Below are 26,751 nucleotides of genomic sequence, written 5' to 3'. Positions count from 1 at the left end.
AGTGTAGCGAGTAACGATTTTATCGATTCAACATAATCGAATTTGTTTAAATATTTGTCGCGACCTTTATCGTAATTACTGTAATTGGTTGACTTGACAGACAGTATGTTATCGATTAATTACATTCCTTAGAAATAATGCTAACGTTGGAGGATTTATTTGAATACTAGTTCTGCCCTGCGGCTTCGACCGTATATTTTCAGTTTCTGTAAAAAACAGGTACAAAAGCTATGTAATTTGCTGTTAAATACGTTTGCAGTAGGTGATAAAGATTATTTTTTCCGAGTTTGTAACGAACCGCAATCGATTAAACGGACAAGCCAAAAGTCGATGGAATATCATTCATGCACATTTGAAGTCTTCTTATAATGTTACTTGTATAACCTAGTCGTACCTTTTCAACGATCTTTAAAAAGGAGGATTTTCTCGATTCGTCTGTTTTTTATCTCAAGACTCCGACGAACGAACTGGGTGTACTTATTTTCATGATTATTTTTTTTTATTGACGAGGTATAGCTGTTATTTGGTCCCATGTAAATATAATCGAGTTTGGCTCAACAGTAGTTTTTATTTGATGGAGATTGTATATGTTTGTAATAAGGCATCACATAAGTGACCATATTTGGAGCATAGGTGACCTAACAAACCAGCAACGATACTTTAACGATACCTCCACCTAACCAAGCAAATCCCTACTTCTATACCAACCCATATCATAAACGTAAGCTCAAAAGATTTTACGCAACATTTGCTATCCGAGTCGGGGTAAACACGGCAATTGCTCTAAGCTTTCTAAGTAAACATGCAATGGATACCATTCTAGCAATAATTACGCGATGTAAACAGCTCTTAGTTTTACGCTCATCGTTAAAGTGTTTTATTTGTAGAGTAGCGGTCAGTGATGTCTATGGGTTTGTTAAGGAGGTTATTCATTTGCATGGGATCTGTTTAACAGGTTTGTATGTTATCTGAATCAAAAGAGTCGTTGGTGTCTGTCAAATAAAGGAATGATTAGTAAAACCTACAGGTACAGTTTTCAATTCCCAATGTAAATTGTTTCCTTATGTCACAGTCATGAATTTGGGTGTCTTTGTGTATGTGATTCGCACATGCACAAAGACACCCAAATTCAGAACAAGCATTCGTGCACACAAACATAATATTGTCTTATGCGGATTCGCAGCCTTGTTACGTCACGTACTGTGGCTATAGCGTGGTAACTTAATCTTTGACGGCTAAAATCATTTACAATTTAGTTATCCAAACTATTATTATAATAAGTTCATCTAACAGTCAGTAACATAGCAATATTATAAATTTGGAACTAACTTTTGACATTTGTTCTTCAATAGAGAACTTCTTAGAATAATATTTTTTAAATAACACCCACTTCTTGATTTACCCCGCGGCACGGTGGTTCCTTGATTTGTGACCTTCACTACAACTGTATTATAATATAAACAATACTATCTGTCTCTTTCTTACAGCTACTATAAGAAAGAGCCAAAGTACAATCCAAAAACCAAACACGCCAAAACAAAATACAACTGTCAATAAACGAACCAAATCGAACAACAAGCAAGATTCGCAACAGCCATCTAAAACCGCATCCGGCAAATTAACCGCACCGAAAACCGTACACGGACCGGTCCGGTAAAACTCTTAGAACATTGAGCTTTTACATCTCGATAATAACCGGAATGTTTCCTCTAGTGGCAATTAGCTCTAGCCGTGCTGACTCAGCTGAATCGAGTCTAGACTGAATCGCAATCTAGATTTTTAGAGATTAAGACAGTTTGACTGGTCTTAAAGGTTTGTAAGTCTGTGATTCGTTAACGATAAGAATTGTTAAGGGAATGAATGCTATTTTTAAAGAATATTATGCGATTACTTTTAATGTTTTTTTATTTATTTTACTGTTCAAAATATAATTAAGCAGAAGCTTATATTTGAAATTTTAATCTTATTTGTTAGTCAAGTAATCTTTAAAAGATTACTAAGATCCTTTACTATTAATTGCAATAGCAATAAAACCCATTTTAGAGCAAGTTGAAATCGCAACACAGAACGCTCCGTACAGATACCCTGAAGAAAACAAAATTAACTAAAAAAGCAGTTAAGTGTATGTTCTCTCGACCCTGAGCATTCATCAAATTTCAAAAGTCTAGCAACCACGGATCTTTTGATTCAGCCTGGTGATATATAGACAAATAACCGAGCTTTAGGATTCCGTTTTTAAACTTGGGGAACGAAGTCCTAAAAACCGTAACAACTTAAAAAAAAACTGCCCAAAGGATTTTAGGAAAACTAAAACGAGACGTTTCAGATAGAAGAGAAATCCATGTGTCTTTACAATAAAAATAACTATATAAACATATTCTTCTACGTCGAAATTTCAGTAATAAAATAAGCAGCGAGGTCGCGTGTAAATCTTTGTGAATACTTCAGAAGCCTTCATGAAACGTAAAATGAAAACATAAGTTTCCACTTCGTTCTGTGTGTTTGCAACTGAATTCTGAGATGTGAACGTCTGTTTAGTAATTATGAGATGAGAATTATCTGTAAATATATAAAATAATGAAAATTGTAAACAGAAATTAAACTAAAGTGTAATTTTTTGAGTGTTACATACACTACATAAATTTCTGTTTACAATTTTCATTATTTTGGTTGCATCTTTACACTCTAACAACTAAACCAATTTTGATATAATTTTGTTCGGAGCATACGAGCATTGAATCACTTTAAAATCCCACGTGTTCAATTGAACACATGGGATTTTAAAGTGATTTTTACTATTTTAAGCTACATTATCAGTGAGTAAAGTGAGGTTATTTACAAGTAAAATCCCAGGCTGTTTCTAGTCACCATAAAATGAAGACGGAAATCTTGAAGTCTGTGAACGTTTGTAACATCTTTAAGCTTAAATGGCTAGGCCGATTATCATGAAATTTGGAATGCTGCCGTTTGTACAGTACCTTTCGTGAAAATAATTAATACTGGAAAAGACTTACGACCTTGACGCCGTGTCACCTCGTGATTAAGGATCCGAAACTAGTTGGACAATCCTGATAAATACACATGAGTAAACCGTTTCATCCTTTAAGTACCTATGGTGTTTATTATAGCGAAGTTAACTGACACTCTGAATATTTAACTTACTTTTTGTACCATCATTAACATGTACGCGGGCAAACCTGCGGTCAATAGCTAGCTTTATATTTATTACACTACCTCTGGGCCCCCTATTCTGCTATTTAAAAAGGCCGATGAATTAATGGCAATTGGATTAAATTTGAAACTATTCTTATTTTCTTAAGCATTTTCTAAATACAATAATTGTAAGTTAATTGCATTGATCTTTACTGTACCGTCCCGTACTCAATTTACAATTATTGTGTAGAAAAATGCTTTAAAGAATACGAAAATTGTCATTTTAAGCCAAATTTCATTGATTCATCGGCCGTTGTAAATAGCAGAATTGGGGCCCTGTATCTGTGTCGATTCTCTACTCGCTTGATACTGCATCGCTATCGCATTTCGTATTGACTTCGAGCCGACACTAAAGCTCTTGGGAATTAAGAAAATACAAAGACTTGCAATTAGTAGTTTTACAATTAATTGAGGATTAAAAGTAAGAACTTGTTGTCGAACATAATAAGAGCCGTTCTTTTATTTTTGCCAATGAAATAGATTACAGTTTTTTTTTTAAATACAACTCCCGCAGTAAGGAATTTATTCCTTGTGTCGCGGGGGTTTTTACAAACATACAAATCACATGAACAAAGACACCCAGACTCAGAAAAAGCATTCGTGGATACACAAATGCTTGTCCTACGCGGGGATCGAACTCGCGGCACGTCGCGCAGAGTGGGTTTGGTGTGGTGACCTCAACCACTCGACCATCCGTGCAGTCTTGGTCAAATGTATGGCCTATATACCTACAGTAGTGGATCGCGATGCGCTAATTTGGTTAATTAATTGATTGAATGTGTTTATTTTTACGTAACGATATTCCTGTTTAATTTCATTTAAAATTCGTTTAACATTTTACTGTTATTGAAACGAATACTTTTACATCAATTAATTATTAATTAACCATCCGCGAATGCAGTAGAAAACAGAAGCTTGTATTGAAATTCTCTCCTAGTTGTGATGTAGTCTAAAGCCTGAGATAGAACATAGTAGTAGGGTCTGGGCTACATATTATCCCGGCATTCCGAGGCAACGGAAACCACCGCGTGGTCCGCGAGGACGGAGTCGCGGGCAACAACTAGTGTTGAATAAAAATAAATTTTGGAAACCTTGCCCTCAGCAGTTGAATAGGTTAGCAAAACATTTTTTTTAAATAAATCCTATGTTGTTATATAAACAAAATCTGGCTGGCCTGTTGGTCTAGTAGTGAGTAGCTCTGACTGCTAAACCGGAGGCCGTGGGTTCGATTCCCACCCAGGACAAAATAATGTTTGTGTGATGAGCACGATTATTTGTTCTGTGCCTGGGTGTAATTTAACTATAATATGTATGTATTTAGAAATATATAAGTATATTTATCAGTTGTCTAGTTCTCATAACACAAGCTCTGCTTAATTTGAGACTAGATGGCGTTGGGTAAATGTCCAATATTATATTGTATATTATTAAAGATGCTTTACTTATATCTAATTACAAGAAGGTTACTCAGCGCAGCAGTTATTGACCTCGGAGTGGCCATTTATTAAAGCTTTAATGCGTCAAATATTTTTAGCGAAAATATGGTCGTCCTCGCGGCGGGGCATCGGTATATTAGGTTTGGGCCCAAATGGACAATTTCCGAGATGTCCCACGTTCGCAAGAATTGAATAACGGCGACACTAACTTGGTTAACCGGGTACGTACGGACGCCATATTTTTTTTCATTAGCCCCGTATTTTTGTTGTATAAATAAAGGTTTGTAGGTTATTTTTGTATTCTATGCTAATACTTGAGTGTTTTATACCACTGTACCTGGTTTTAAAAGGGTTAGGCTTGAGGTTACAATTAGGGTTTTACAAATTTAAAAAAAGTTCGGAAATCAAATTTCTTTTTTTATAAGCTTATAATTCCAACATAAAGTTAGAAACAGATACCTTTTTTACATTTACACAGTTTCAATACCATCAAAATCTGAACACAAAACAAAAGCGTGATGTTGTATGACGTCACACGGTTGCATCGCACAAATGCTTGTCAACACCGCATGTACCGCGGGTCTGAAATACCGCCCATTAGAATAACGAACGAACCGTTATTTCGGGTTAACTTGTTATAGTTATTTATTTCACAATGCCTTATGTAAAAACTTATGGAATATATGATAACTGTTAGGCTTATAGAAATGAATTAAGTTATTAATGTCATTGTCTAGCCGATATATATAATAATGTCGTCCGCTGTGAGATATCGTGGCTCCCTATTTGGAAGTGATAAGTAGGCTGTAATTATCTTTACATAAATAAAATTGTTATAAGTGTCTTTGACACAACTCCTAAACGGCTGGACCAATTTTAATATTTTCAATGAAAGCGTAAAAAGAAGTCGTCATTTGTAACATTCATTGTATATTATCCTGAGTTTTCCAAAATCATGCAGGACTATGTCTGTTGGGTTCGAGAGTTTTGATAAGAGTTCATGTAGAGTAGACTTAAAGATAAAAGTTAATACATATACCATGACTACTATTTACTTATGACATACTAGCTGTTGCACGCGATTTCGTCCCCGTGGGTAGAAGATAGTTATAGAAGTAAGTTATGATTTATACCTGCCCTGTTTTTTTCACATTTTCCATTGTATCTTCGCTCCTATTAGTCGTAGCGTGACGGTTTGTAGCCTAAAGCCTTCCTCGATGAATGATCTATTCAACACAAAAAGATTTTTTCAATTTGGACCACTAGTTCCTGAGATTAGCGCGTTCAAACAAACAAACTCTTCAACTTTATATATTAAGTAGGTATAGAGTATAGATATCGACCTAATATTATCCCAAAGCTGGGCAAAGCCTGTTACAATTGGCTGCGAATGATCCCAATAACAAAAAGGTTTTATTCTCTTCAAGCAAAAGTCAATGGAATCTTAGATAGAAGATGACTACAAACTCTTTTTAATCCACCTACATACAAACCCAGTACAGTACAACACTGAGAATCCTTCGTCGCATTTACAAAACGTGAGTGAATAGGAAACCGGTCGAGTACGAGTCGGACTCGCGTCAATTGAGGTTCCGTAGGAGAAGACAAAAAAGATTTTTCACTCGTCAAGTTCTTGACCGTATTCGCCGTTGCTAAGCCTTCATTTAGTTTTTTATTATTTGTTAGTATAGTGGTAAACGTAATCCATTACTAAATGATGTAACGGTTTACTCACGCGTATTTAGCAGATCCCGCCGCGTCTGCTCATGATTAAGGACTCCGGTTGGGTCCGAAACTAGTCGGGCTACCCCGATAAATACGCGTGAGTAAACCGTTACATCATTTAATAATGAATCATTCTCACGACAGTTACTATCAAAATGTAATCCATTACGTTTGAATAGCTTAAGTCTAGCTGTAACTTTCAGACGGCGACGACGGGCAAACACAAGCATTAGCAGTGGGGTTCCGTCTTTACTTTTTCAGTGCGGAATCCAAAAAATTCAGGCATTATCGGGTTGGGTACGTCGCCTCACTTTTATAGCCCCAAAGGCTTTTTACGATCGTGTCCGCGGATAAACCCCCTCCCTTCTACCCATTTAATCAATAGTGATTTTGGTGTAATAGTTTTTTTTCCCTCCACTTTGAATATAAAAGTTTTTTGATTTAGATTTCGCTGTGAATAGTTTGGTCTCGTGTTAAAAAGTTGTAAACTGAATTTGGTTCGGAATGGAGCTGGATTTCTATCGGCGTTTAAGGGTTAATATATAGCTACCTTATTATTTCGTTTTGAAGTTGTTTAGGACTTAGTCAAGTGATATTTATGTTTACCTTCTGATCAGGGGGACAGCTGTTTACCTTTAACAATGTAATAAATTATTTATAACATCACCTAAAAAAAAAAGTTTTATTTTTATTAGAATTAGGCTTCTTTCAAGCACATTAAAACGTTACGGTGATGGCTATAAGCAAAGAAGCTCCAAAGAGCAAGAAATTTCTGTGTCTTTATTGTGGACTTTTGAAGCCGGCTTACTGCTTTTGCTGTGCGGGCAAATGCAAAGTCCCAAGCGGTACGCTGTCTGCAAAACTGACAAAGTCTGTATAATTGTGTACTAGCTTTGCAAATTTAATGATCGGAGACAAACTGATACATACGCAACATACTAACTCCTAATTTAGTAGTCCAAGTCCAAGTAATTATTAAGTAAAGGACTTCATCGAAAGGAAACCTAAATTTTAGAATCTGGAATCATCAAATGTAAGTGTAATTTAAATCTTTCATATAAATACTGGAAAAGGCCTGAGCCATATATTGGTAAATTATTGGGGTGGGGTTATTATTACGCAATTAATAAGTCGACATCAATTCTATTAGTCTGCAAACAAGCAAGCAAGCTCGGAGATCAATGCTTATTCTTTAATTCCTTTACCTGCCTCGCAAAGAGAAATTTCCATTCCAGTATTTCACGCGAGTGATGAATTGCCATGCATTGCCGCGCACCGACTTAATACGGGAGACATAGCACGGCGGTTCAGGTTTAGTCAGTAAGAGTCTGACGTTACCCGTTTCCTCCCCCGAGGGAGTGGGTGTCCATGAGGATTATCCCGCCTAACTAAAAAAAGCCCTTATTTCACAACATATAAGGTACCTACATAAACAAAGTTATTGTTTTATCATCTTACAGAATAATGTCAGTGCTTCAATTCCGGTCCCCATCGCTGGAGGCAAAGCTGCTTATAATTACGCTGACAATATGCAAATAGATTCTCCGCCTGTTTTCAAGTCACTTTCATTTGACAGAACTGTGAACTACTGATTCAATTAGTAGAATTTAACCAAATATTTAGAGAGAATAGTAGAGAGTGTGCACTAATGTTGCAGTGTTTTATATTTGTATTTAATTTTGATTACTTTATGCTTTTATTACACATTTTTTTTTACACGTGCTTGCTTTTTAAACTCATTTCAGGGCCGAAAATTTTGTCAAATTTGTTTTTTTTTGGTAGTTCCGAACATGATGTTATCACGTCATTGTTGACTTGTCAAGTCCTTGTTTTTATTACAGTGTCGTAATCGTTGTTGATTTTTACCTGAAAATATATTTTTAATGTAATATGCAGAAAGCGATGCGAAACGGATTGTATTTGCAATTATAACAAAAATCTAATAAAAAAAGCGAGTCTTGTCTAAGGTTTGAATTTCTACATTATTATCTGTATCTATCTAATCTCCTAAATGTAAAACTGATTCCAATTCATTCTAGTGAACAGTAATGTATTATTTAACAACAAACACACCACGCTATACCGCATAGTTTGCGCATACCCTAAATCTAGTTGTCCGAATTGTCTCCTAGTTTGCCACAGCAGCACATGATTAATTGGCCTGAGGGCCATCAATAATATCTCCAATTTGATTCATCAGTTGCCATCAGGGGTTAACGGGAATAGCGAATATCGAAAACGAGTATTACGACTAGCTTTAATCCGCGGCTTTGATCGGTTTTCGCAAAAAAAATAGTATCTTTATTGTTTGTTGGGAGTTCAAGCTTACATGACTACATTTTATTCATTATTAGAATCTGAAAAATTTACTTGAAAAATAATAATTAATAGATTTATAAGAACCAAACACCCACATTCTAAAATGTCACTCCATTCAAATTTTATCAAAATCGGTCTAGCTGCTTTTGATAGTTGTAAAGTGAGTGTAAGTTATATAATGTTTGCCTCGTGTCATATTTCATACTGAAAAACTTCAAAATGTAAGGCTGTCCAAATTAGGCTCGTGAAGGATTTGAACCTCCGACCTCCGACGCTCAGGTGTTTAAACCTGGATATCGGCGCTCTCGCCCTCTGAGCTAACGAGACCTGTGAGAGTAGTTTTGAATTTATCAACCAGTACACTCAAATGTCGTCACTTCTATTTGAAAGTCGACCTTAATGCTGAAAGAATAGAGCTGCTATTCATATCTAAGTAACCTCTGACTGTGTACCATGAGATTTTGTAAACCGAAACGCAATGAAAAGGTCGACCTTAATGCTTAGAGAATAAAGTTGCTATTCATAATTATCTTAATAATGTCTGACTGTGTACTATGAGACTTCATAAACTGATACGCCACGGCAGGGTAATGTTCAGTAGTAGATAGGAAAACCAAGTTCAATGTTAGAATTCATTTTGTGACGTAAAAAGTTTAGCTTAATATTACCGTTAGTTTATAATGTCGCTGTGCTATTGATTGAATATTTTGTCGAATGGTTTTCTCTATGTAGCCGCTTTGGTTTTGTTGGTTTGGCACCGACTTCAAAGAGTATAACTTTGTAGTACTTAATTATAATAAAAAGCGTTTTATTCTTTGTTGTGTATATTTTATTCTTTTCAGTTTGTTTTTTGAAGGCGGTTATTTTTTTTGCGTAAAAAATTATATTGTCTTTTTGTTTTGAAGATTTCTTTTTCGTTCTTAATTTACTTAAGGTTTTCGTTAAGTTACCTATTTATTTATTTGTGAATAAGTGATGTTTTACAGGTATTTTTTTTAATAACTCCGTTTAAAAATAATCGAATAACATAATAATTGATGTTTTCACTGTTATGTGGAAAAAGCTCTTTTTTATCTCACACTGTTGCCGCTTCTTGGCCTCAAATATAATTTGAACTTACTTGTATTCATTTTAAAATAGTTGACCAATATTTTCTTACAAAAAAAATATAGCACAACCCACTGTAAATAAAAATTACTGAGCCAAAATTGATTATGGAACCAAACGACAGCTTTTTGCGTTAAATGACAAAATAATAAAATTCATGCACTCTGATTTAGCAAACAAAAGCATATGAATTGGGATCCTTCTTCCTGAAGACGATATTATGCATAAAGATCAGAAGGCCTGTGATCATCTTTTAAAACAATATAAATACAAGTATTACATATACTTGTGGGAGCGAGACATCACTCTACACAGTCTATATCGCCATCTTGCTTCCACACGTGCAACAATCTTACTAAGAGTGGTCTCCAGGTAAGAGTGAACTAGCATTTGTCATGTTTATCTGGACATCAAACGAATACAAATTACGAGGAAAAAGTACGGTGAGGTAAAACAAACCTGCATAGAGCAGGACCTTCCTGGATTGATCACTGTTTATTATAAGGAAAACCGTGGTTTTTGTTGTATTTGATTCCGGTTTCTGGAAGTACTGAGAGTTACGGAAAATTAAATTCGAATTCGGTTTGAAAATGGTTTTAGTGAAGGTGATTTTTTTTTGGATTGGTATTATATTAGACGTTATATTAGACGTATTGAATAACTCCCGAGAAAATAATTTATTTTTATTATTTCGCTTTCGAAAGGTCCCACTGCTGCGCTTTTTCCGCCAAAGCGCTGTGCCTTTTTATAATTTCTGGTCAAGATCGTTCCGTATATCAAGATCAAGATGAGAAGACAGGATCGTCACTCCACCTTCTCTTTCATGATCTCGACGACGATGCCCTTCCGTCAGCGTCCAATGGGCTACTTTTAGCATTGTTCAAACTAAAATAGACAATTCATCACCTAAAGTTCACGTCTTTAATGTGCTTCATGATTATCAAAAAGACCAAATTTGAATTAAAAAAATAACGGTAAAAATATACATGTTATTATTTTAACACAACTTATATCGAACCGCCATTAATACTCGTAAATTTCCAACATAACATGTATGGGAAAAGATTATTATGTATAAAAGATACTAAATACAGTATAATTTGCATACCAACACCATATCCGTAAATCCCGTTATATGAACCAAATTGTGCCATAAACTTCTATTTTAATGAACAAATTCAAAAACAAGATAGCACATTAAAATATCAAAGGAATATAATTATAATACTTATTCGACATGTCAAATATCGTTTCGAGTCGAAATACGAAACGCCTCACAGGACCCGCTTAGTGCAATACATTTAATTCATACGTCAAACCGCTTTCTCGTCAAGAAATTAAATCAAACTGGAATGGACCAAGCAAACAAAAATAATAAAGAACATGACATACATCGTTCTGAACCCAAAGTAAGTTGCTAAGGCACTTGTGTTATGGAATTCAAATACAACGAAGGCACCACAAACCCCAGACCCGACACAATGTAGAAATGTGAATTTTTACATTGACCCGACCGAGGATCGAACCCGAGACCCCATAGCTAGCGACAACTAGAAACGGTGCGTACGCCACTCGACCATGAAGGTCGTCGAATATAATGAGGAAAGTCTTGAAAACGGCTGTATTGATGAAGATAAAATTGTCATACATTTCATAGTAAAAATCTCCGTAGAGAGTAAACATTAAAATAATAATAATTAAAATAGACATGTACGTCCCACTGATGGGCCGTCCCGCTAGCTCACTGCGGGCGATTTCAGATTCCAATATTCCTAATCCAGGTTTCCTTACGATGTTTTCCTTCACTGTTTGTCAGTGTCTTAGAATAATTAAGAAAGTACATATGCCTTTAAAAAAGGTCTCATTACTAGGCTTTTTCCTGCCTCTACCTCGTTCATAAAAATCCATGCATAGAACAGCAAGTCAGTTTAAGTATTTTTTTCAAATAGACTGGTCTTTTTGGTCTGGTGGATAGTGGCACTGATTGCTATCCGCAGGTTGTGTCGATCCCCACTTAGGAAATGTTTGTGTGAACAGCGTTATAACAGAGTTATAGTTTTGACGGGCCTGTTGGTCTAGTGGTTAGCGACCCTGACTGCTATACCGGAACCGGTCGTGGGTTCGATTCCCGCCCAGGACAAATCTTGTGTGTTGAGCATGATCATTTGTTCTGGTGTCTGGGTGTAATTTATCTATAATATGTATGTATTTAGAAATATATAAGTAAGTTTATCAGTTGTCTGGTTACCATAACACAAGCTCTGCTTAGCTTGGGATATAACCGTGTGTGAGTTGTCCCAGGATACATATATATATAGGGTAAATTGCCTTTATGCGCCTTCCAGTTGAACCTGAGTTCTATGTTCTGACTTAATCTAGTTACAAACGTACCGCCTAATTCCTATTTGCAATTATATTTTCCAATTAAATTTTCCACTTTTCTTCCCCGAGTAATGAATTTCGTAACAATTTGGATACAATATTTTGTGGTATAATTAAAAAAGGGTTTCTCTTCACATTGTGTTGTTAATGTTATTAATTGCTTGGCTTTTGTGGATTTTGTTGTTTTTAGGATAGATCTGTATGAGAAATATGTTGTATGCTCCATTCGCAAAAAAAAGATAAAATATCTGAGTGTATTTTAGTCTAAAAAGCTCAATTTGAAAACAAAAACCTACTAAAAACATTGAATGTATAATAAAACTAGTTACTAAGTATTTTAGTATAGCTTTGGATTTCATAAATAATCTATATTAAATGTTGAGTGTTTAAGTTTGCGAGCTTGTGGCGTTGGGTCTTTGTTGACGGAGGAGACTTGGTTAAGGTACATCAGGGAGTGAACCGGGAGTAAAGCGTTGAAGAGCTCCCCCGAACTACTGATAAGGAGGATTGCAACAAACTGATCACATACCTTGACCAGTTGGAGAGGCACTGATAGAAGAAGAAGAAGACGTCGGGTGTAATCATTATTATTTTTAAGTTTAAGGATTTTGACTTTGCCTAGTAGGACATAATGGGCTAAATAACAAACTCTTGAAGTTAAATTAGTTTAAAAGAATATAAGAAAGCAAGGTTATTAATTTGTGAGTGCACTAGCCTGTATATAAACCCAAAAAACTACCTTCAGAAGGAACGGCTCAGCTAGTTACAAACAACATAATTAAATTAGTACGGAACCACCTGTTAAAAACCCAGCACGGAACAACATTAATCCATAAATAACGTAAACAAGCAATTATTACTTTCAACAAAGAAATTGCTTGGATGGCTTCCAAGGGCATTAAAATAATGTCTACTTAAATTTAATTAAAAAACTTCACGTGCAAAGTTTTAAAGGTAGTAATAGCTTGATGAGCGTTTGAATAGACTTGTTTGAAAGAGTTTTTATTGTTTACCGTGTAAAACTCTTTGGAAACCTTTTGGAAAACTTGAACTATTCACTTTGAACTAGAATAAGTGCAACAAAACAAATAAATGAGTGCCTTCTTAAGTAACGAAGCACGTGGCTAAGCTATAACCGCATAAGTGAATCGATCACAGGTTAAGCTACGCTTGACGCGGTTGGTTCGTAGATGGGTGACCGTCTTTGTCATAACGAGTTCCTCCGTGTTTAGAGAGGCACGTTAAATTGTGGGTCTCGGCTGTTATTCATGCATATTTGACAGTCGTTACGAGTAATCTGAAGCTTGAAAGTCTGACAACCTATCTAACTAAGGGGTATCGTGTTGCCCAGGTAACTGGTTTTAGGAGGTCAGAATGGCAGTCGCTCCTTGTAAAGCACTGGTACTTAGCTGAATCCGGTTAGACTGGAAGCCGACCCCAACATAGTTGGGGAAAAGGCTTGGCTGATGATGCATGAAAATAAAGGAACGAGTTTTCGAGTTATAATAATTCAAATAATTTATTACACTTTTTTGACATTGAACTTGCTGTGTCATCATATAGAAAAAGCTGTAACCCAAAATGGTGTAAGAGTTCGCTTAATTAGGTGTGAGTGCGGTGTTGATTGGTCATTCTTTATTTTATGAAAGGGTTTTGCCTATCGGCGGTTCCACAGAATCATTGAAATAGAACTCTTAAAATACCGATAAAAGTCAGCCTGCAACTCATTTTATAATTCGACAATTTTTCTTTCTGATGTAACAGAACAATACTAAATGTATACCTACAATAAAAGAAACATTTCAATCGAATCATTCGGGTGGTGTGCACACACATACGGTTTACTGACAGTATATCAGAATGTACTCTGTGCAGTATACGGAGGCATCTGTCTATTTAACAACCATCTTTACACGCACATCAAACAATTTTCAATCTATACTCTATACTAATATATAAAGCTGAAGAGTTTGTTTATGTGATTGTTTGTTTGAACGCGCTAATCTCAGGAACTACTGGTCCAAATTGAAAAATTCTTTTTGTGTTGAATAGACCATTCATCGAGGAAGGCTTTAGGCTATAAACCATCAAGCTGCGACTAATAGGAGCGAAGATACAATGGAAAATGTGAAAAAAACAGGGCAGGTATAAATCACAACTTATATCTTCTACCCACGGGGACGAAGTCGCGGGCAACAGCTAGTTTAATTCTAAAATTTCATACTAATAACATTTAATCAAATACATTTACAAAATCTTGGTACCTACAGCTTAAATCTTCAGATCTCAATATCACGTGAGTCCTTTATGTCAAGAAGCAAATATGTTGAAGCATGGTCAGGTATAAATAGTACTATATCTTGTCGAATAATTGTATTTCAAGTTGAATTCCATTTTCAGACTTTGCCCAAATGCACTAGGGTTGCCACTAGAACGTAGAGGAGATTCGTTTTGGTATGTGGTGAGTACGATGCTGTTGAGCCATGTATGTAAAAGGAACTATAGGGGAACAGTCTTATGGCGAAGTCCAAATATTTTGGTAAATACGCAATTATGTACACGGTCATGTAATTAATAATAGTGTCAGTGAAATGTTAATCGGATTGTAATAAAAAAAGTGAAAATAAAAACATCGTTGAAATAATATTAAAAAAATCTTGTCCAAGGACATTTTTCCTGGCAAATAAAGTCGCTAGTATAACTACTTACTTACATTATATAACCTACCACAACCTTAAACTAGTGGTTTTACGGATTTTATCGTTAGTCTGCCCGTGACCATGATACCTGCAAAGGGTTCGAAACGTCGGGAACTAAAATCTAAAATTAAAGCGCGATAAAATCCGTAAAAGTAGTTTCATTTGAATACCTTCAACTATAAAACAAAACTTAGGCTTATACACCTACTAAAAATTAATCTTAATTTTCTACACTTCGCATAAAAAGCTCTGTGAAATTAAATCTGAATAATTGCATATACCATATAATACCTGTACTAGTAGCAACCCTAACAGCAAGAGCTCTCTACCACAGCGTGTCCTAAATAAATAATACGATATTGTAAGAGAGGTCTTAAGAGCTATAGCCATGGCCGACATTTCACAAAGTTTCCATACTTCATCCCCTTAAACGTGAGTTTGTTTATATTTTTACGATATTGTCAAAGTTAGAGTTTAAAAGGTGTCGAGGAGGCATCAAATGGTTTTTGTTAAAGAATTTTTCATGGTAACTTCCCCTTTAAGAGGTAAGTGGGTCCGCCAATTTCGTTTAGAAATATTTTATGGTAAATGTTCTTAATTATGTTGGATGAGATACATAACGTTTTATACGGGTAAATTAATATAAATAGGGTTTTAAGAAAGTTATCTGACGGACTGCATGGATAGCCGAGAGGTAGAGGTTACCACTCAAACCTACTGAGCGCGACGTGTCCTGAGTCTGGGTGTTTTTTTGCATGTGACTTGAATATTTGCGAAACAAGGATTAAATTTCTTAAAACGGGAATTGAAAGAAATTGTTCCACATTAAGGCAAACTCCTTTCCACATAGAAACAGATTGATCGCAAACCTGTCTAACTTGTGAATGGTAATTTCAGAGATCATTCAGAACCCAGTTGTAATTCCGAAAATCGACCAAGTGATAGCATATTAACCCGACATCCCTATGAAAAATCTTTCCCTATATTTACCATTTTTAAACACTTATTCTTCACTAAATACTCAGGGAACGGTAAAAAAAGGATTTCTAAACAAAAACTTTTCTTTATATGTGAAGTAAGGCAATCTGCGGCTATCATGAAACGAGTTTTCCATGAGGAGCGCTGAGCACCTACCAATGCATCTTAAAGTATTATTAATACAGTTGTTAAAAAGGGACGGCACTCTACGCCATATCATGCGCTGTCTCGCTTTTACACTTACATTTTTGTTAGTTGAAAACTTGGTGGTAGGCCCCTGGGTTTTCTAGATGAGCTATTATGAAAGTATTATGTCTGTTTGATGTGAGGCTGGTGTTAAACACACAACAAGAGAAAAAAGACAGTCGTTTTACCGTTGAAAAATGATGAAAGAATGCGTTTTTGTGTAGCTATAGTTTGTGTGGTTATTAAAATGTCTTTCATTGGACAATTCATATCATCAATGATGTTTGTTTGCTCAAAGAAATAATAATGTTTTTCTGGGTATTAGTTTCCTTGCTATGTTTTTCTTTATCAATTATCAGTTCTATCTTTGATTGATTATTCCGTATAGACTAAAGATAAACAAGTCACTTGAAAAATGATGGCAGCAACTATTGCTTTACATCGATCAACTTTTTATTATACCGGCAGCAGGAATACATCATATGTGAAAAGTATTTAGGGGTCCGTATTTAAAGTTTTTATCTCGGCATTGGCTTAGACATAAACTTTTGTTACAATTTGTAAAACCAGAAGACACTTAAACATCTGCAAATATTATTAAATGATGTGACGGTTTACTCACGCGTATTTATCGGGGGTGCTCGACTAGTTTCGGACCCAACCTGAGTCCTGTCGAAATTTCGACTCGCGATTCCGACGCAGGTTTGGTCCGGAACTAGTCGGACACCCCCGATAAATACGTGTGAGTAAACCGTTGCGTCATTTAATAATGAATCAGTCTCACGATACTTATTTTAATATTGTGTGTTGTACAAAAAAATCCGTTCATTGAACCTCGAACCACAGAAAAACACTTCTACTTAGCCCTTCACTGAATACAGTCGTGATGTCACAAGACTATCTATCTAAGTTAGAAGTACTAGACACGGCAATGTGACTTAAGTTTACGTTCTAACTTTACTCCCGAAGGAAATTTTGTAAAAATTCCATTTAGTTGTACACGTTTTGAAATATGCCAAGTATTCTTCTTAAGTTTTCAGTGCTAAGATCTTGTGATAATGTCTTGACGAGATATTTTATGAAATGTTGAGTATAATGCCTTGGAATATTTAATGTTGTTTTGATGTAGGTAAGTACCAAAATAGTTTAAAATAAGGTATAGACTTGACAGAATAGGAAAATGATTTACACGTCTGTGCCTTAAAATGGGATGAGCAGAACACTTCAATACGTTGCTGGCTATTTGTTGATTGGTCATATAAGTTTTTAAAGAAGAGTTCCGTCCGCATCCTGTATCTAATAAAAAATGTTTCTACACAGTTTGTACATATGGTGTAAAGAATAGTTGCCGCCAAAACAACAAGATAAACCAATTTAAGTAACTAGAAAATAGATCTGTAAATTTAATTTTTTAGCTTTTTTGTATGGAACCCTCAGTGACACGAGTCCGACTCGCACTAGACCATTTTTTGATGACTTTGAAGTTCTTGCACTACAATAATGTAGTTACAATTTTGATCAACAAAAAGGAGACAAATACAATTTTAAACTTAAAAAAAGTAGTTTATAACTATATTAAACATTCTGTGGGCAAACAGTAGTTAGGGAATAGTATAGTGAAGCGATCTAAACGAACACCCATTTACAAACACATTGACAGAAGACCAACCAACATTAGTGTTGTACAACAACACACATAATATATATCGACACCAAAACAAATTCCACACGCACAATATCGTTTGAAAACGGAATAAAAGTTCACAGAAAAAAGCCTCTAAGATGCCGCTTTCAAATGCGTAGACTACAAAGAAGGCTGTATTCAACCTTCGCGATATTAAAGGTATTATCTGAGTGGAGGGGATCGATTACTGTGAACCGGCAATCTATAATAAGATCTCATTCTGTAGTACACCGCACAATGGTTGGGAAGCTTTGTCCAAAGGTATGGTGTTCGGAGGCCGCTAATGTGGCGCTTTTAGGTGAATGTGATGAATCGGTTTGTGAGTGGTACACCTTGTGAAATGCTTGCGTCCGTTGATTGATTAGCTACTTTTTTATTTCTTCTTTAAAATCTTTAAAACCCGATTTTTACTGAGGAAAATTTTATCTTAGGGATAAATATGTGCGTTTGACATATTTTCTATACAAAAGCTGTCAAAACGTCAAACATATTCGTCGAATAAAAGTTATCTGGCGATTGAAAAATCGGCCCTTAGACCACTTAACAGTTTTATAAGTAAAATATTCTCGTATGTAAAAGTGAGCATAGACGTTTTTTTTAAAGAAAATCAGGTTTTGAAAACGTGTTTTTTCAGTTATATATAAAACTTAATCATGAAAATAAATACAAATCTTTTACGGATTGAAACAACAAGAAAAAATATAAACAGTACAAACTATAGTCATCCATTTCGCAATGCATATTTGCAGATTGTAAATACTACGAAACGAGTACTGAAAGAATTTATACATTCATTTCACAAATATGAATCTGAATTAAATTTCTTTATTAAATAACAGTAAGTGCATTTAAGTTGCAAATTACGATTTGCAATGGCTTGATAAATGCTTTAATAAATTGGATGGCGTTACATTTTTTTTTCTTATCATACATTATAATGTAGCTAATTGTAGAAAAGTGAAATCGTATAAAGAGATTCGTGTGAAATATTTGTTTCCTTTTTTTACTGACAGTTTGCTCCGTGGGCTACAAATGATAACGACTACAAATATATATTTTTTATAACTTTTTGTCGGTTTGTCTGTTTTTACTTTGTCGCGTTGTCAACAATGGCTTATTCAATTAAGTTGCGGTTTCTTCCGAAATAAGATTCACTAACATTTAGACTTTGTTTTATGTCAATCGGTTCACATAAGAAGTTACGCCAATTTTTTTTTTCCTTTATTTGCACTTCCCCTGTACACAATTCATTTTCCATAGCATTAACTGCGTTTTAGAAATTGCCGGATGACTTGGAAAAAATAAATTCGATTTCCAAACATTTGAACTTTATTTGAAAGATAAAATGCCACTTATTTTTGGCATCTGAGCGTTCCACCAACATAACATTCAAATACACAAAAGCGTCATTTTAGCGTTGCACTCATAGAATAGAGATTTCGCTCATTAGCAATTTTACGCTAGCTAAAAGGCAATAAGGATTAAAACCGCTTAAAATGGCTCAACCAGATCGTTCAATTAAGCCTTGCAGGAGATATCCCTATTGATTCTCCATGACGCTTATTTTACAATTAGGTGACGCAAAATCCGCGTAAAGTACCTAATAATGGAATGGAAAATTGTTTTTAGAAGAGGAAAAAATGAAACTGGAGGCTTTTTGTGGAATGTTTATTGCTAAGAGATTTTTATTTCACCAGTACTTTAAATATTGTTTGTTATACATTCAAAATATTGTAAAAAAATGTGTCCTAAGAACAATATGGTCTTTCTAATAATAAGTGTTGCAAAAATGATAAAAAATCACTACAGTTTAAATCACCTACCTCGAAGAAAATCTAAAGTATATCTCGGATACGACGTAATTTAAGTTCCTTCCCAGTTCTTGGAAGTTAGACGTAGTTCCTTTATTATTTTCAGTAAGAAATAAAACGTCTCAATAATTTACCATTACAGAGTTTGTTAGTTAGCTGACACTTCCTTAGTTGTTCATTTTTGGGTTAATATATGTTCTATGAAACTCTCGAATATCGCGGCTTTCTGTAAAGAAAATATTATTTTCAAAATCGGTTCGGTTCTTCCTGAGATTACTTCCAAACACACTTTTTTTTTATAAATTTAGTGTAGATAGTAATTAGTCAGACTAATCTGGTTCATTGCGGAAAATATAAATAAAATAAATAAAAATATGTGGTAATCTATATTACAAAAAAAGGAATCGTCTCCGTCAAAGGCGAGAAACGTCTCCAGAACACTAGTTAAATGGCAATTCTTTGTGCGAATAAAAGACCAGCCTTCTGATCACGGGTGGAGTCGACCAAACGCTTTGCGAGTTCTTTATAAAAAACTCATGTACTTGTCCCTAAGTCCCAAACATTGTAACCGGAATGTCTAAAAAATATGATGATGATAATCCCAACCAATTGAGAGCATCGCTGACTGACATATCCAATATTCGCAGTAAAAAATATAATTATAGGAAAAAATCTAAATATGTTTTCACCGTTTATTAATTTTCATGGTAATAATATATGTTTAAGCCATAAGTTATAGTGTAAATAAACAATACCATTAAAATACAAACTTCGTTAAACAATATTGTGTGCATTAGCTGCGCTATTAAAAACCAGCTTGTGTTCTGGTAATTAGGTTTGGTGGCGGGCGGAGCAATTTTATACTTCAGTTTCCTTGCTACTAGTGCAATCACTTAGATGGAATAATATGATTATGTAGCCATCATGGCGAGGAAACCCTTTTTGTGGGGTTAGTTAGGCTAACCAGGAGGGGATAACTTGATGAGCAGACGCCATTCTTTGAGATTCTTGAATGAGTTTAAAAGAATTGGCTGGAGATGGTCTTAGTTATATTTTTTGTGAAACGTTTAAGGTTTTATTTATGGATTTGTGTATGCCACTAGATTTTTTAGGATGGTAATAACTTGTGTGGATTCATAATTGTTTGATAATATAATGGTTTAGTTTTGCGTATTGATCGGCCGAATATTTTCGGATACAAACGTGTTCCTTAATCATGGGCTGACAAGGAGAGTTTTAGGCATTAGGATGTGTCATGTTTCAAATGTGGCAGAGTAGGAAATAAAAAAAATCGAGGCAAGCATTGCTGTTGCTCTGTTCTACTCAATTTTCTGTACTTTTCCACAATGTAGGCAGAATAGTGGAAGGTAGCGAAACAGAGAAATCAAAGTAAAAAAAGATCTGATCGTTTTCAACTAATTTCAACGACTTGTTTATCTTGAACGAAGAAAGAATTTGTTCTTCATGGATTCTTCTTATTTCGATTAGTCACGAGACTATCTCGATTTTGCCGTTCTTTGAGTGGTTTTGTTCTTCTTTTAAGGCTTATTTATACGATTTGAGTGATATCCTTCGCGTTCCAATGCATTGCGCAGACACACCGCAACTTCAATAACAAAACTGAAGTTATGTCAATAATATATCGCTATTTATGCAAAATGACCTTTAATACAATTGAACTAAAAGCTAGAGTATCATCCAGGTATTATGTTGATACTTATCAAGTACCGTTTAGGTACCAGTTAAGTATCAATTAGATAGCGTAGGTATCGCAGCGCACATCGTCTGTGTATTAACAAGTATGTGTAATGCTTCCGTCACTATTACTATGCAGTAGTGTGACCATGAAGTTTAGAAATTGTGGGATAATGTTAAATAAGGATTTTCAAGTAAATATAAGGTAGAGGAAAGAAAGCTGATCGAAGATTTGTGTGAATTTGGAATAAATACTAAGAACAATCCGAATTAATTTTCATGTTTCTGAGAGCTAGTGAAGCTTGGTTTCTATCATCTATTGAACTTTTAGTCATTATTCTAATCACCGGTCTTGCTTTTGGACGGCTTTGTCCAGAAAAGTGGGAGGTTGTCAAAAGAGTCTGATAAGATTGGACGCAGACTCGATTATAGTTGAGGAATTCCTATGATTTGTCACTCACATTTATCCTGGTCCCTAAGTGGTAAAAATTTGGAAGAAGAACGAGGCGATAATTGAAAACGATTTTTATTTATTTTACGACGTATAAAGCCACCAGAAAAACTACATCAGCCACGTTTACTATGGGCCGGGTTTAAGAGGAAATGAAAAATAAAAATGAATAGTATTTTAAACGTTTGCCTTTACAACATAATGATGATAATCAATGTAACATCAAATATTTTTATTCGTCATCATCATCATCATTCCCCTGCCCATATCCCAATTATTATTTGGGGTTGGCACAACATGTCTTCTCCTTCCATACCTTTCTTTCTGATGTAATCTCATAAGGAACATTCTTTGCAGCTATATCGTCTTTCACACAATCCATCCATCGTTTCCTTGGTCGTCCTCTTCCCCTATATCCATCCACATTGATACTCAACACCTTCCTCACCACATGACTCTCATTCCTCCGCATAACATGCCCATACCATGACAGCCGGTTGCCACGTAGTCTTTCTGTTTTTATTACTCTATCAGATATATCTACAAGTATTATAATTTCAATTTCCCAAGATGTCTCAGCAAATTGTGAACAATGGCGACCATGGAGTGCATAGTAGTTAGCGCAAATTCTCGTTAATGCCATCGTTATGTTGAACAGTGTAGGCGGCGCTTTAGCGTTTACGGCTTTCCACCAATTTCTAGCGTTTGCTTTAGAAACATACGGGAAGCTGTTTGCTAAGCAACCGTTTGGGGATATTTATTTTAATGTGTTAATTTTACTTTTGTATTTTTTTAATTTAAAAATGAGGTTAATTCCATTGAATACTGCCAATTATACTCTTGATGATCTATGAACATACCACAGAGCTAAAAGACGAAAGCCGAAAGTTCCTTGAATGCTTATACTGAGTCTGGGTGTCTTTGTGCTTGTGACTTGAATATTTGCGATACTCGCCGTTACACAATAAGCAAAGTCTTTCATTCAGAGAAGTTTCTTTAAAAAATAAATAAGTGAAATTAAATGAAATCATTTATTCTGCAAATAGAATAGACGTCACCACTTCTGCTTGCCACTTTTAAAGCTGTTGGAGTTTTCAGAGGTTCAAAGCTGGAGTCCAAATTTTTTAGGCGGCTATCCTGAAAAAAGACGTCGAAACAAACTCAGAGGTCATCGCCTCTCTTCAAAAGATTAAACGTGTCCGTACAAAATACTCGTCTGTATGTTTCGGGAGTTACTATTTAAGAAGATTTTAGCGACGTAGCGGTGCTACGTGTTCATACTGAATGCTCCCAATTGTAGCAACACCTAAATGTAACCATTACGTTGAAAGAAACAGATAAACTTAAAAATAATATGGCCGTGTATGTGCTTTGCAGTTTTCTTATTTACCTAGGAAAGGGGAACGGTCGTGCGAGTAAAGAGTTTGTATTTTTGTACGTGTGTGTGTGTGTGTGGTCCGGAACAAATAGGATTAAAAATTTGAGGTATTCACCTTCAGATTTATTTGTCACCCACTAGCAAATTCATGACCCAAGACATACATTCCTAAATAGAGAGATATAAAGAAAGAGTGATCGTGCTCATGAGACAAACTTTTGTCTTGGGTGGGAATCGAACCCACATCCTCGGCTATCACTCAGCTATGGCCACTAACGTCTAGTCTAACTGTTCAGTCATTTTTATTCGTCTTTTATTAAATTTATATCTATTAACATACCTAGTTTCTTACACAAATAATTATAAACAAGGTATTATACGGAATTCTATAGAAACCAAAGGGCTTAAGTAATACACTCCCCATTTTCTTCTTATCAGTAAACACATAAAGTTTAATTTCTGATAATCTCCCCGAACATTTCTATTGTATTTGATTCTTTCCACATAAATAACTAGGTTGAGAATACACTGAGCGCTTTTATACTATTTATAGGTCGCAAAATCCGGCCAGGTTCGAACCCGACTACCAACACTGAGAGTGCCGTACAAATAGATTAAAGAAAAAAACAATTTGGTTATTCAGTTAACACATGTATGGCCGTAACACCTGATAATACAGCATGTATGAAAATTTCAACGGTTTAGCTATAGCGGTTCATGAGATACCGTCCGGTGGCAGACAGACGGACAGAAGGATAAATAGCGATGCCTCAGTTCTTAGGTTGCGTTCTTCTTCAGGTACGGAACCTAGATGAAAATAAAATACAAAACAAGATGGCTATTTTCTCAAATTGACAAAGATTTTTGACTAGATTTGGCGTTCAAGAGATTTTTTTTTAGGTTTTGTCAAAAAAGAATCCTCTAAGTGTGTCACTGCATTAAATCGTGTTATTTTAATAGGATGCGCGTTAATAGGCCCGTGTTAATAGGCCGATACGTGGCCAGCAATAAATTGTGCGGAGATAGGCCAGGCGGGCCGATTCTATTACGATATGTTCGGAGTTCACCTTGTTACCCGACTACTTCAAGTCGGACTCCCAATGTTCCGACATTGAACATTGATTCAGTGAAGCAACCTTTACTTATTACCTGTTAAGTAGAGGTAGCTTTCTCTTTCACTGAGCATTCTTTTCAGATTACATTTTAATTGAATTTGTATGACAGTATTAAAGATAATCATTTTTTTATTGCTGAGTATTGTTAATTAATGTGCATGGTTTTTTTTTGTTTAGATTTAGTTTTTAGATAAAAACAATTTTTATTCCATAACGCCTATACGTAAGAGAAATTGCTGTTCATGGTACGTTTATTTTTCGAGATTTCTTCTCTATTTGAACAAATTTTATTAAATGTCGTAATTTTTAGTTCAGTTTTTTTTTTGCGTTGAATTGGAAATAGTAATTATTATGATTGTTCAAAGTACATCATAATACATATTTTGTATCATCAAATAAAACTATATCTCAATTAGAGGTCAGTTTAAATTAGTCAAATAAATTTTAAACACAATCAAATTACAAAAATAGAATATGAAATACAAAATCTAAATCGTATCTGCGGAGAGCCAAACTTAAACTAGTCGACTAACAGTCGCGCAGCAAAAGAATTAGCAAAATGTTAGCTTCAATAAATTACTCGGAATCAAACCATTAGGACGAAGCCTAAAAATGTACATAACAAGAGAAAAATGTTCCAGTTAGTAAATACTGATAAGTACTTAATGAAATCGAATTTCTAGAAGTGAGGATCTTCGAACGTAGGGTATCTAATGCAAGTCTCTAATATCTCTGTCTTCAAAAACCCAGAATCAAAATCAAAAACGTTTATCTTCTTGTAAGGTACGCCTTTTTGAGGCACTTTCGAAACGTTAATTTTGGCGCGGTACCAATATGTCGTTCTTATGGAAAAGAACCGGTAAGAACATCCACAAATTAATCTTCTAAAAATAAAACATTATCGTTTACAGTATTAAAGCAAGAAGAATATAAGTAAGCTAAATTTGAAAAAAAAAATTAAGTACTAACCAAAATGTGGTAGAAACAAAAAGATATCTGTACATTTTACTAAGATTATTTATTTATTTATTTATGTATTTGTTTAACTATTTCAATTAAAAGACTGTTTACTTTTACATAAAGACTAAGACTAATTAATTTTTCACGCAGTTTGCGGGGCGGAGGAAGTGTACAACTTATAGAATAACTTTAGTTTTCCAATAGTTGCTTGGATCCTAAAACCCTCCGATATTGGATATAACTGTTGCCTTGTGTACATAAGGCTTACTTCTAGGAATCAATAGAATTTATCAGATATTTCATGTAGGTACTTCGAATGTGTATTTGAAAATAGTAGAATGGTCTTATTTTGCTTCCGTGGATTGGATTTTTCTTAAGTTCAAAGACGTTGTTATCAAGTGTATTCAAAATTGTTTATGGTATAGGCACCACACGTTTCTAAGAAACGAAAAATGTGACAAAGAAAAAGGTGCTAAGCAGAAAGGGTAGCAAAAAGGAAATTTTATACTTTTGAGACACAGTAAAAATAAAATCACGACCGTCCCATTTTATTTCTTAGTTATAAAAACATTTTAGTCTAAAGTCGTAAACGAAGAAGCAGACGCTAAACCCAATAAACCGTTTCACAATCAAGTATAATCTTCAAAACTTCAAAATTGATTCTCGGATCGATACCCATTAAAATAAAATAGTTACAACCAAATATTCGGCCGGTCTTATCTACGGCAATATATCCGGGGGCGTATTACCAAAAACTTGGTTACGAAACGGCTCAAGTTGTCAAATGAGCAAGACGATGGTAACGAGAAAAGTTTTTTGATCATGTACCCCCGATACGCTGTAATCATAAGTTTGATCGAGCGGACGAATTGAGTTATGTGGTGATACTCGACGAAGTTCGAGGGTTTTTTTATTAGCAATGCTGATTAGTTTTAGCGATAAGTATTCATATGTCGGCATTAGTTCTCAGATGTTTGACTACCAGTTAAAGTCGCCTCGCCTAACGCATTGTGCGTGAGTAGTGTCCGTTGTTCACAAGTATTTTTGTATCCACGAATGCTTGTACTGAGTCAATGAAGTCACATGCTTAGTGCATAAGACTTGTTTGTGAAACCCTCGCGAAGCGAGGATTACATAGTTTAGAGAGGGAACTGTTTTAAAAAAAGGCACGAGTCTCTGAGGGTCCCTTACATATAAGCTAAAGATAAACAGGTTGAGTGACAACTTAATTTCTCAAATTTACCTAATCCCCGCCAACAACATGAATGCAATAACCTGTTAAAATTCTTCAGTCTAGCTGTCACGGTTCATGAGATACACCTTAGTGTCGGACTGTCAGCCTAACAGACAGCGCACCCTTAAGGGTTTCTTTTTTATCCTTTGGCTACGTTACCCTAAATATACCATGCATTGGAAATAATGAACAGGTTCTCGTCATTGGTCTATTTGCAGTTCCGGTGTATAATGTGTAATCCGGTGTATTCTAATTACTTAAACCAAATCAGTCAGTCACCTTATAATTAATACACCGTGTATGATTAATAAACCCCTCTACATAAATACATTACAAACTGTACAGTGATCATAGGCAGGGTAGGGTAATCAGCCGTGT

The sequence above is a fragment of the Trichoplusia ni genome, chromosome 16 (assembly GCF_003590095.1).
Source record: "Trichoplusia ni isolate ovarian cell line Hi5 chromosome 16, tn1, whole genome shotgun sequence".
Taxonomy (NCBI): domain Eukaryota; kingdom Metazoa; phylum Arthropoda; class Insecta; order Lepidoptera; family Noctuidae; genus Trichoplusia; species Trichoplusia ni.
The sequence above is the reverse complement of the archived record's forward strand: the minus strand, read 5'-3'. Positions refer to the sequence as shown.